We start from the raw sequence: 12,500 nt of genomic DNA on the forward strand, positions 1-12,500 counted from the left end.
AGGTAGGCACAACAGGTAGGCTAACTTCAGCACCTGTTGAGCCATCGCTAAACGCAATTTTTTCCCTCTTCCTCCACGCACGCCCCGCGGATTATTTCTACTCTTGCAAGCGGGTCTCTGTCGTCGAAAGCAGGAAATCTAGCCATATGAAGGTGATCCGCAGGAGCATCCACACGCGAGGCCGAAAAGGCGGTAGAAATTTCCTTCTCATGACATCCGGCAACCCCTCTCCTCCTCTCCTCCCCCCCCCCCCCCCGCGGATCAGGACAACACACGGAGACTCACGAAAGACCTCCGGATCGTGAACTTAATTCGTGTGTGAGCATGACTCGGAATTTTACCAACAAGGAACTTGCGAATGAGCTTGGTATAGGAATGGCAGGGGAACAAGACGGTGGATGAGAATGAGGATGAAGGGAGGAAGGGGAGAAGTAGGAAGATGAGAAGTAGGAAGAGAAGAGAGATGGCTAGAAAGGGGAGGGACACCAAAGACCTTAGAAAAGGGTTTATGTCGGGGGCATAAAGGCAATGGCATTAATGCAAGGCATGGCAAAGCAGGTCGCAGGGGACAACGAGCATACGAATAAGGGCCAGATGGATGGCCGCGCCAATCGTGGAAGGAATTCGCTAAATGGTGCAGTGGGAACGGCAAAATGCATGCTGTAGTTGATGCCATCTTGACTGGGATTAAGAAGACAAAATCCTCTGTGGCACGGCATATATATATATATATATATATATATGTGTGTGTGTGTGTGTGTGTGTGTGTGTGTGTGTGTGTGTGTGTGTGTGTGTGTGTGTGTGTATATACACATATTTTTTTTATTTTACCTGTCATGTACAATCGCCCAGGTCAGTGCTGATAATGATAACACCGCTTACTAGTGAGGATGCTACTTTTGATGATGCGAACAATTCTGATAACAATGGTTAGGAAGATGATGATGATGATGATGATATGATGATGGTGATGATGGTTATGATGATGATGATGATGATGGTGATGGTGATAGTGATGGTTATGATGATGGTTATGGTTATGATGATGATGATGATGGTGATAGTGATGGTTATGATGATGATGATGATGATGATGATGGTGATAATGGTGATGATGGTTATGATGATGATGGTGATGGTTATTATGATGATGGTGATGGTTATGAGGATGATGGTGATAGTGATGGTGATGGTTATGATGATGATGACGGTAAAAACAGAACATTTAGGCGTTATATAATAAAGCCATCATGCCCTCAAGCAAGCACGCCAGGGGAGGGGAGGGGGCAGCACCGTGGGAGCGTCTCATTACATGTCCTCCCGTGGCATGTTATCCCCCCCCTCCCCCCCCCTTGCTCTCCCCTCTCGCCCTGTCCCCTTCCGCCTTCCGCCACGAACACGTCGGGACTTTGAGGAGTTAACTACTTCATTGAACGAGATGGCAGGATATACACAGCGTAGGCGATATACCCAGTGCACGAGCATATATATGTTCTTTTTTAAACAAAGACATACACAGAAACACAGCCTAAATTCATTCCCTGCAAACACGCACACATACACACATACACACACGCAGACACACACATGCTCAAACACACGCACGCACACACACGCACACACACACGCACACACACACACACACACACACACACACACACACACACACACACACACACACACACACACGCAGACACACACATGCTCAAACACACGCACGCACACACACGTACACACACACACACACACACACACACACACACACACACATCCAACTCCTCCTCCCACGCAAGTGACCGCCAACAAACAAGCTAAGCGCTTCTTAGCAAACAATTACGCGCCAGAAAGAAAAAAAAACTGGGCCTCCGTCGCGCCAGGGTCGAGAAGGGAGGCAAGGGGGAGGTTCACGCAAGACGCGCTTCATCTTAACTTGTAGCGCGCCGAGAAGGGCTAATTCACAACCTGTTTACCGTGTCCTTGTGTCTATTTATCTTTAAAAATCCTTGTTTGATTTTTCTTTTTATGTGTGTGTGTGCTGGAGCGGGGGTTGTCCATATTGCAGAACGGTTAATAAGTGTGAATGTAATCCCTTTGCAGCGTACTAATTTTACATGATTAATGGCGAGGAAGGTATTCTGTATTAATGATGGGGATCGCCGATGCGCTAACCAGTCGCTTGTCTTTCATATATTGTAACTGTTTCCCCCCCCCCCCCCCCTCTCTCTCTCTCTCTCTCTCTCTCTCTCTCTCTCTCTCTCTCTCTCTCTCCTCCCTATCTCTGCCCCCACTCTCTCTCTTTCTCCCTCCTTTTACAAACACACACACACGCACACAAACTAACACACACACACACACACACACACACACACACACACACGCAGATGTGCGCAAACATATGGTACACGCCCTACATACAAACAGAAACATCACTCTCCATTTTGATTCATAGTAGCCACAAACGTCACACACACACCGAGCCCCAGAACACCTGCCCCGTGCACAGCGCCTCTTCACCCTTCCACAATGACTCCCTCGCTTCACGGGATTGGGTCCTGCTTAAAATCGTGGCCAGAGGAAGGAGTTTAAAAAGGGTGAATGGGGGGATGGGGGATGGGGGGGGGGGAGCGTAGGGCGGGAAGGGAGAAGGGGAGAGGGCATGGGGGGAGGAGGGGGAAAGGCCAATAGAGGGGGGATGAACTTTTCTTAACGCACCCTCCCCCTCCTCCCCCCTTTTGCCTTCGGCCAGTGACTCCCTTATATCTCTGCCCTGAGGCTTGTGTAAAGGTAAACACCGCGTAGTTTTCCTTACGAATGTTTTTTATTTCTCTCTTAAGGACGGAGGTTAACTATTTTTTTTGTGTAAGAATTGTAACACGACCTTATTATAAGAGCGTGTTCACTTTTTAAAAAAACAAGTTATATTTAGCTTAACGAACACTTGTCTACCGGGATAACACAAGTGTTGTAATCTTACCAGGCCAATATGTCGGACAGTACAAAACAGTCTCTGTCTATCTGTCTGTTTATATCTCTCTCCTTCCTTCGTTCTCTTTCTTCTCCCTGCCTTTCCCTTCCAACAGTAAATTTTCTAAGCTCTCCCCATTCCCTCTCTCTCTTGCTGTCTCCCTCTCTCCCTTTCTCTTTTTCTCTCCCGCTTCCTCTCACTTTCCCTTTCCTCTCCCTTTCCCTTTCCCTCTCCCGCCACCTACGCACACCCAGTCCGATGTACCTGCGGGCTTTAGATTGAAATCGCACGAGCAATTAAAAGTTAAGGAGACAGGATTCACACAATGGGCTTCCAGATCCCGAAATAGTGCCGAGGATTCGCTTTAACACGGAGGGCATCCACGCTCTATGCTCGCTCAACCATGCACTCGACCCTATTCTCTGGCACCCTTTCTATGCCAGCGATGACAGGGGGGTGCGGCAGGGCAGGGTGCAATGCACGCCGTGCAGAGACGTGTAAACATACTTTGTTAACTCACAGATGGACGTCAATGACTCGTCCCTTATTAATCAGCAATATATTCATAACCAATAAGTATTTTCCATAACAACGGTGATACCTTAACACAGAAGTATTTCCCTTCGTTTATTGCCGTACCCCGTCTCGCCTCCTCTGCCCCTCCCCCTTGCTCATCTCCCCTACCCCTTCCCCCGTCTCACCTCCCCTGCCCCCCTCCTTCCCTTCCCTTGCCCCTACCCCTCCTCTTTTCACACCGCCGCCAGTCCCGACCCCCACCTCACACCAGCGACCTTGCACGCGTGGACGTAATAGTGGCAATCAGCGGCTAATTACTTGTGATAATGAAAGGTGGAGGCGTCAGACTGTTAGCTAGGATCACACCTCCATAATATTTATGTGTACGAATACGTGTGTTCCCAACGCACATATGTAAATGTGCACACGCACGGTATATATAGCTATATATCACGGCAAGTAAACACCAGCATACCAACTAGCATATAATGACAGACGGTTACACGCGTATGCCCATGCGTTCAATGTCACAGCCCTTCACTTCCGTTCATTATGCATGCGCACAAGCACAAACCGGAATTTGACATTGAAACCTACAGAAGAGACACCATTTACTACGGGAAACTGGGCTAAATTACCGAGTTTGTCCTTCAGAAAGTAGGGCCCTCTTCCAGAGACATACACAGCAAGCTCAGGGCAGATGCTCACATTTGCTAGAGCGTGCAAGCGCAAAGAAATGCAGTCTATAAGCGCCCCGGCCCCGAACGCCCCCTCAGAATACCAGCAAGGCACGCGGACCTTTTCGCTGGCGTCATAGATTCCCGAAGTCGCGGGAAGGCGCAGTCGCCAAGGTCTCTCTGGCGCTGACCTTCGGGCGGCGTGTGCTCTACATCAGGGGCTGGGCTGCGGCGGCCACCACGTGCCTGGTAACACAGCTGGGAGGGGAGCGAGTAGGGGTTAGCATGCAGCTTTGGCTCGGGATGGCGAAAAAAGAAAAGAATAATAATAATTCAAAAGAAGAAAGTGATCTCAGCGCCTCGGTGGCGTTTCAACCAACAACACGTCTTGGAGGATGATGGCCTTTCGCGGGCCGTTCCTCTCAAGGCAAACCGACCTCTATGAACTCCCAGAGGAAGGATTCAAGTCGATCGCCACCCCGTGCCACTCAGCGAACCGCTAATATTGAATCCGAAGCCTTAATTACCCGCGCGGGAAGGGTCAAAATTAAGAGCAGCGCCGATGGATTCTCATGAGGGCCTCAAGACAAACGCCGTGAACCAATTGTGAATGTGGTAAAAATGTGGCGGAGTTTTGTGTGCGCGTGACTTTGCAGAGGTCAAATGTGGCTGGCGGACGAGCAGCAGCTCCCTGCGGCTCCTCGGCCCACGCTAACTGTCTCAAGTTGTGCTCCTGGAGTTCCGAATGCGGCAGTGACCAAGTCAGCGCCCCGCCCCTCCGAGCTTGCCCCAGCCCTCAGCCCCGCGCCGCTCAGCCTAGCTTTAAAGGCCTCGCCTGCAAGCCCAACCCGAGCACTGGCTTTTCACGTGCAGCACGAAAATTGATGGCAATTTTCCAGTGATTACCGCACGCCGAGGCACGAGGGATATCCGGCCGTGCGCGAGGGGGGCGTAGGGGCGGCGAGCGAGGAATGCCGCGTGTGGGATACGTGCCAGGTGAGGCGGGACCACGAACGTCGAGGGCAATATCCTCACGTTGGGTTCCTCATGGCCGCCTCCCCCTCGCCGACGCGCCTCACAAAATACAAGCCCGCCGCATGTTGCTTGCTTCGCCACGCAGACCTCGCACCTGTGTCATGCATCATTATCGTCAAGCAGCAGGCAGAGGGGCTCGCCTGCGCCTCCGCTCATGGCTCCTCCACGGCGGCGACCTTGCCAGGAGCCGCGGTTTCTTCGGCAGAGGCAGCCGATTCAGAAGCGAGGTGATAGACGGCGGCCGAGTGGAGCACCGCCAAGGCGGTCGTCACAACACGGCCTTCCGCCGTCAAAACACCCAGGTCGTCACCCTATCATGCACGCGTGCGCACGCGCATGCACACACACACGCCGCATAACAGCCCCTAGTAGCAACTCATGCTACTCTGCTCATGATAACCCTCTGGCGCGCGGCAGGTACGTCACCGCATGCCAAATCTCATTAAAAGTGACTATAAAATCCTGGGAAAAACTCTCAAGTTCACGAGGCCGAGGTTAAGGACCCCGCCCCTTCCCCCCCTCTCGCCCTCCCGAAGTTTTCATCCTTCCTCTTGCCGCCGCACCGGACCCGGAAAGCATGGCGGCGCCCGATTCAACCGCTCGCGCCTGCGGGCCCGCGCATCACCACTCGAGGAAGCCGAGCCACTCTTTACCATTTTCAACAGGCTGGCGATTACGGAGAAGCAGTTGTGGCGGTGATTGAGGTGGTGGAAGCAGCAGCAGCAGCAGTAGTAGTAGTAGTGGTGGTGGTAGCAGTAGTAGTAGTAGTAGTAGTAGTAGTAGTAGTAGTAGTAGTAGTAGTAGTAGTAGTAGTAGTAGTAGTAGTAGCAGTAGTAGTAGCAGTAGTAGTAGAAGTAGTACTAGTAGTAGCAATAGTAAAAGTAGTAATGAAAATACCAGCAGTAGTAATAGTAGCAATAATAGTAATAACAACAACAATAATAATAATAAATAAAAGTAATAGTAATAGTAATAATGACGATGATGATGATGATGATGATTATGATGATGATGATGATGATGATGATGATGATGATGATGATGATGATGATGATGATGATGATGATGATGATGATGATGATGATGATAATAACAACTACAATAATAATAATAACAATAAATATAATAATAATATAAAAATAATGACAACAATAATAATACCAATAATAATGATAATAATAATAGCAATAACTACTATAATCTATGAAAATTAATGACGACAAAAATGTGGATAATGGTTACATTAAAGAAAACAAAAATAATACAAACAATAAAGGTAAACCTACTAACAAAATCCGATATATCAACACTAATGCAACTAAATAATGATTATATCAACAATAATAATAATGATGATAATTTGCATAATAATAATAGTACTGAAAATAATTTCATTGACATCATAATAATAAATGTACTCATAATGATACAAATAAATACCTCGACACAATATCATCAATAACAATAATATTAACACAAGTACTATTAATAACAACAACTTCTCCAGTAATATTACTAATAATATGATCAACAGTGATAACATAAACAGGAGAAAAAAACGCAGCATAATTAATGTCACTAAAACCAGTAGTAATAGCAGGAGGAATAGCAGTAGGAATAGCAGGAGGAATAGCAGTGCTTGTAATATCAAGAGTTGTGGCAGCATCTTGATGATGATGATAATTATGATGACTATGGCAATATGATAATAATTGTAAATATTATCAGTATCGACAATAACACTATCAATAACTAACAACGCCAACATGAGATATGACGTTATTTACAAATGGGATCATAATGATAACATAGCAAGAGACAATCACAATAATAACCATGATAACGATTATTGTTGGTAATATTGTTATTATCACCATTGATAGTAACAATGCTGTTAATAAAAGTGAAGATAATTATAAAGACGGCGAAAATTCATAAATCATAAAATCATAACCATAACAGTATATAGGGTGTGTTCCGTATTGTGGCCACAACACATTCTAATAACGACACGCAATTTCTATGCTAATCAACCCGTGGGTGCCACAGAAGTTAGCGATCATCTTGAAACATTCCCTTCCCTCTGTTTTCTATTTCTTATGGGATGTCCTTTTCCTATTCTTGTTCCTCTCCCCCTTTACAGTTACTTATACGTCCTTCCCCCTATGTGACGCCCATGTGACGCCGCAGCCCACTCGCCACGTGCAATGCCGTCCAGGCCGAGAGAGGCTCGACGGAACACACGCGACGTTGCCCGGGTATGCGTAGACGGTGATGCAAGCCCTCCCGCCGGGCGAGCCGTAGCCGTGGTGATGAAAGCGTGTGGTGAAGGCTGCGTGTGGTGAGGCCGAGGAGGGCCCCGGTGACACAGTAACATTGGCTCTGGTGGCCCCGTGGCCCGGCCCAGCTCCACTTTCTCCCCTTGAGCGCGAGTGCCGGCCGGCCCCGCGCTCCCACCTTGGCCCCGCAACCCGCCTGGCACTGTGTCACTTCCACTTTCGTCATCTCTGCGGCTCGGCGCGCCCTATTCTTTCCTATTCAGTCTTGCCTTTCTGATGCCGTCTTCCCTGCTAGCAGCTTTCCTATTTCTTCCAAGGTTATATGACTGCTTACAGCGGTGAAGCTGTGGCAGTGAAAGTGAGGTTGAATGTGGTTCGAGTGATAGTGAGAGTAGGAATGTTACGACACCTGTGATCACTTTCCGTGCAAGTGTGCCACATTCACTCGAAGGACATGATACATGTGTTCTAGTAAAGTCCGATGGATACTACATATTTTGCGCAAGTACATGAGTGTCCTTGTGCGCAGTTGAATGAGATTAGGCTCCCACTGACTTTATTCCTTGATAAAAACGCAAACACGCACACGCATATGCAGACGCGACCGCACACACGCGTGTACACCCACACCCACCCACACATACACAGACACTACAGCATACACAAGAAAACACGCATGTATACAGACATGATACGTAGCACACACTCACTATTTCACTCAGTATTGAAATCTCTCTCCGCGACGGCCCTGTCTTCATAGCGCCTTCGGAGGAGTCTGCTGCTCGCGCTCTCGGCTCGGCGGCCATTCCCTTGCTCAGGTCTGGCGGTGGCTCGTATCATGTCTTTGGTGAAGGAACACAGTCGAGATCAAATAAGGGGAAGGGATGTGTGTGTGCGTGTGTGAAGAGAGAGAGAGAGAGAGAGAGAGAGAGAGAGAGAGAGAGAGAGAGAGAGAGAGAGAGAGAGAGAGAGAGAGAGAGAGAGAGAGAGAGAGAGAGAGAAAGAAAGAGAGAGAGAGAGAGAGAGAGAGAGAAGAGAGAGAGAAGAGAGAGAGAAGAGAAGAGAAGAGAAGAGAGAAGAGAGAGAAGAGAGAGAAGAGAGAGAAGAGAGAGAGAGAGAAAGAGAAAAGAGAGAGAGGAAAGAGAGAGAGAGAGAAGAGAGAGAGAGAGAGGAGAGAGAGAGAGAGGAGAGAGAGAGAAGAGAGAAGCGAAGAGAGAGAGAGAGAGAGAGAGAGAGAGAGAGAGAGAGAGAGAGAGAGAGAGAGAGAGAGAGAGAGAGAGAGAGAGAGAGAGAGAGAGAGGAGAGAGAGGAGAGAGAGGAGAAAGAGGAGAGAGAGAAGAGAGAGAAGAGAGAGAAGAGAGAGAAGAGAGAGAGAGTGAAAAAAGGGAGGGGGAGGGGAAGAGGGAGTGAGAGAGAGAGAGAGAGAGAGAGAGAGAGAGAGAGAGAGAGAGAGAGAGAGAGAGAGAGAGAGAGAGAGTGAGAGAGAGAAGAGTGAGAGAGAAAGAGAGAGAGAGAGAGAGAGAGAGAGAGAGAGAGAGAGAGAGAGAGGAGTGAGAGAGAGAGTGAGAGAGAGTGAGTGAGAGAGAGAGTGAGAGAGAGAGAAGTGAGAGAGAGTGAGAGAAGAGAGAGTGAGAGTGAGAGTGAGAGAGAGAGAGTGAGAGAAAGGAGAGTGAGAGAAAGAGAGAGTGAGAGAAAGAGAGAGTGAGAGAAAGAGAGAGTGAGAGAAAGAGAGAGTGAGAGAAAGAGAGAGAGAGTGAGAGTGAGTGAGAGAGAGAGAGAGAGAGAGAGAGAGAGAGAGAGAGAGAGAGAGAGAGAGAGAGAGAGAGAGAGAGAGAGAGAGAGAGAGAGAGAGAGAGAGAGAAGAGAGTCATAAGCCCGGCCGGGGTTTATCTGCGCCATCAGCCAGACAGAAAAAAGATCGCGCCCTCACACATTCCCGGAATACTCCAAGTCCCGCCCTCGTGGAGCTGATGGTGACGACAATGATGGTGAGCTTCTCCGCTTGATGACGGTGTATGCAATTGACGGAAGCTTAGATAATTGTGCAGAACGATCCAAAAGAAGGGGGTGTGGAGGGCAGATGGCAAGGGAGGGGGCAAGGCAGAGGTGGGGGTGGGGGCTAGTTAGGTCATGCGTGATATTCATGATAATGCTCGTGACGATCGTGTTGGGGACGATGATGCACGTCACGCTGACCTTGTGGTGGTGACTTTGTGATGGTGACCTTGTGAATGTGGTGGTTTTGTAGAGCTCCTATTCATGGTGACTCTTTAGAAGTTGTTCTGTCGACGGTCGTGTTTGCTGAGAGAACGGCGATGGTGACGTTGGCGAAGAGTGCGACGGTTGCCTGATTCCGATTTTGTCCTGATACATTGTTATTGACGCGTGTCTTCGTCTTACGCGATGCTCCCACGACGATAAACAAAGGCCGTGTATTCCTAAACGACAAGCAAACGTGGGCACTACTGGTTGCTCAGTGCTGTAAACAGACCGAACGGAATCGGAAGTACGGAGCCCCTTGACTGGAGTCCGGAGCGAAATCATGCTCCGAGATAGTGATGACACGAGCTCATGACAGTGCCAGAGGCTAAATGATGGTGAGAGATGGTGCAGGATGGTGAGAGATGGTGGCGAAGGAGCGGGTTCTCGCCTCGACGGTCACTGACCCCAACACGAGGACTCGCCGCCCCGCCCAGGACAGCTCCACCTGTTGCTCGTCCTCCCTCCCTCCCTCACCCCTTCTTCTACCTCTTCCTTCTTCATCCTTTGCCCAATTCCTTCGCCAGATTTTACTCTTTCCCACCTTCTCTACTATCCTTCCTGTTCTACCTTCACTTTTGTTATCCCTCTCTTTGCTTGCTCCTCCTCCCTCCCTCAAGTCTCCAGCAAACATCTTTTAAACTCCTTTCCCTCTTCAGCATTCTTCAATTTTCTCTCACTCTTACTCTGCTCTCTCTCTCTCTCTCTCTCTCTCTCTCTCTCTCTCTCTCTCTCTCTCTCTCTCTCTCTCTCTCTCTCTCTCTCTCTCTCTCTCTCTCTCTCTCTCTCTCTCTCTCTCTCTCTCTCTCTCTCTCTCTTTCTCTCTCTCTTTCTCTCTATCTCTCTTCCTCTCTCTAAACGACACTCCCGTCTTCTTCACTCTTCCTTTCAATTCCCACACATTAAGTCGTTCCTTTTCCTTTCTTTAACGCCAACACCAAATTAATAAAACTCAGGCAACGGGAAAAAGTACAATATGACTAAATGGCAACCATAAAACAACGGCAAAGGGTAATTAACAGGAAGTAAGCACGTAACAAAGTATGCATTAAGGGCCAAGGTAAGACGCTGCCAAAATAGCTAGTAACCCTTACGTCACCCGCGGTTCTTGACCCCTTCCTCCAGCTGACCGATTCATATGGCAACACACATACACAAACTCGTGCTCACTTTCATGCTTCACTTTCTGTTTTGTTGTTCTTTTCTTTCTCTCAGTCATTTGAAGGCTTTTTTTTGTTCAATTTCTCTATTTTAGTTCCCCATGTCCAACGCGAGCCTCTCCCTCTTTTCTTAAACGGGTTTGTGTTTTCTTTTTGAATGCACTGTAGGTTTCCAGTTCCTCTGCTGCCTCTCGTCCACTTCCAGTCGCACAACGGTCGCTCGAAATGTCCAAGTCCCTCATTCCTTCGCAGAGTGCAAGTCTATAATTTCTTCGTGATGTCTATGCTTCTAACGTCTCCTAGTCCCTCGTTCTTTCACGATATCTAGTGTCTTTGCTTCTGTGTGACCTGCCCGTGTCCTCTTGCACCGTGCTGTCCCACTTCCTCGTGCTTTCGTCCGCAAGGAGGTCTCATAGGAGTCTCCCGGCCGACACGCAACGCACGCCCGAATGTCAAGAGTAATGGATCTTGAACGGACTTGCTTCCACGATACAATTGTACTCGGGCTTGTGCGGGCGATCTCCTGCAGCGACGCCATTGTTCTCAAGCAACGTCCCCTCCAGCCTCACTCTCCCCCGAGATTTGTCATCCAGCAATCACGTGACGACCCTGAAACAATGGCTTTGTGATGTTCACGTGACCGGCGAAATCTGCAATAGCTTTACCACTCTCGCTCTCTTATATACGCGCTGATGGCTATCTTGCCAATATTCAGACTTACGAGGCCGTCTCCACTCCTAATTCCATTTCTGCGTCTAAATCGTCATCTACCACCCCTTTCCCTCCTCTCTGCGTAACACTGCAGTTCCATTTCTTCAGCGCAATAACGCTCCATGGCTTGCCTATTTCGAATCCACCCCAGATTTGAGCGCCAATCGCGAAGCCACAATCCCTGCATCCCCACATGGTATCCATCGCCCTGCTCTGTAAACATCCCGACCCCGAGCCTCAAGCACTACAAACGGATCCCCGCCCACGCCGCCTACGCCGCCCACGCCGCGCATAGGAGGGCATCGTCACAGATGTCCCGCAAGGATCCAGCCCAGTCGCCATGACGTTGTCTATTTCACTTTCCTTCGCCGCCGCGGCCGATGACCCAACCCCACCATTCATCGGTCGAGGGGGGAGGGGGAAGGAGGAGGAGGGGGGATGGGGGAGGATCTGAAAGAATGATAGAGGAAGGAGGAAGAAGAGAGAGAAGAAAGGAAGGGACGAAAAAGAGGAAGGAGAGGAAGAGAACTACTTGCCCTTGTTGAGGAGGTAGAAAAAGCTCTTTTGGACAGCTAATCTTCGGAAAAACAGTTGCAGAGGTGAGTGGACATGTGAATGAACTGAAGCTCTGGCTGAGGGCTAGTCCTTATTATGAAAGTGATGTTCAAATCAGGGTCTACGTTACTTTTGCTCGCTGTAAATGATACTCAGGCCTTAAATAGCAATAATTTCCGTACATGGTATGAAGGGTAAAACATCATGATATGCATGTGCCCGTAAGAAAGAACTCAACTTCCTCTGGCTCTTCGCTGTACCTGGAACCGATTTGCACTACGTTCAATCCCCATTTTCTCTCACTCACTCAATTTCTCGCTCGCTCGCTCTCTCACTCTCTCGC

General features: G+C 48.8%; 1 protein-coding gene across 6 annotated transcripts in view; it reads right to left on the minus strand.

Annotated features, from left to right (window-relative positions):
• The window catches only part of LOC125042979 (ecdysone receptor-like), a 302,029-nt gene that overhangs the window by 34,652 nt on the left and 254,877 nt on the right, over positions 1–12,500 (minus strand). The gene's annotated exons all lie outside the window — the stretch shown is intronic.

The sequence above is a fragment of the Penaeus chinensis genome, chromosome 33 (assembly GCF_019202785.1).
Source record: "Penaeus chinensis breed Huanghai No. 1 chromosome 33, ASM1920278v2, whole genome shotgun sequence".
Taxonomy (NCBI): domain Eukaryota; kingdom Metazoa; phylum Arthropoda; class Malacostraca; order Decapoda; family Penaeidae; genus Penaeus; species Penaeus chinensis.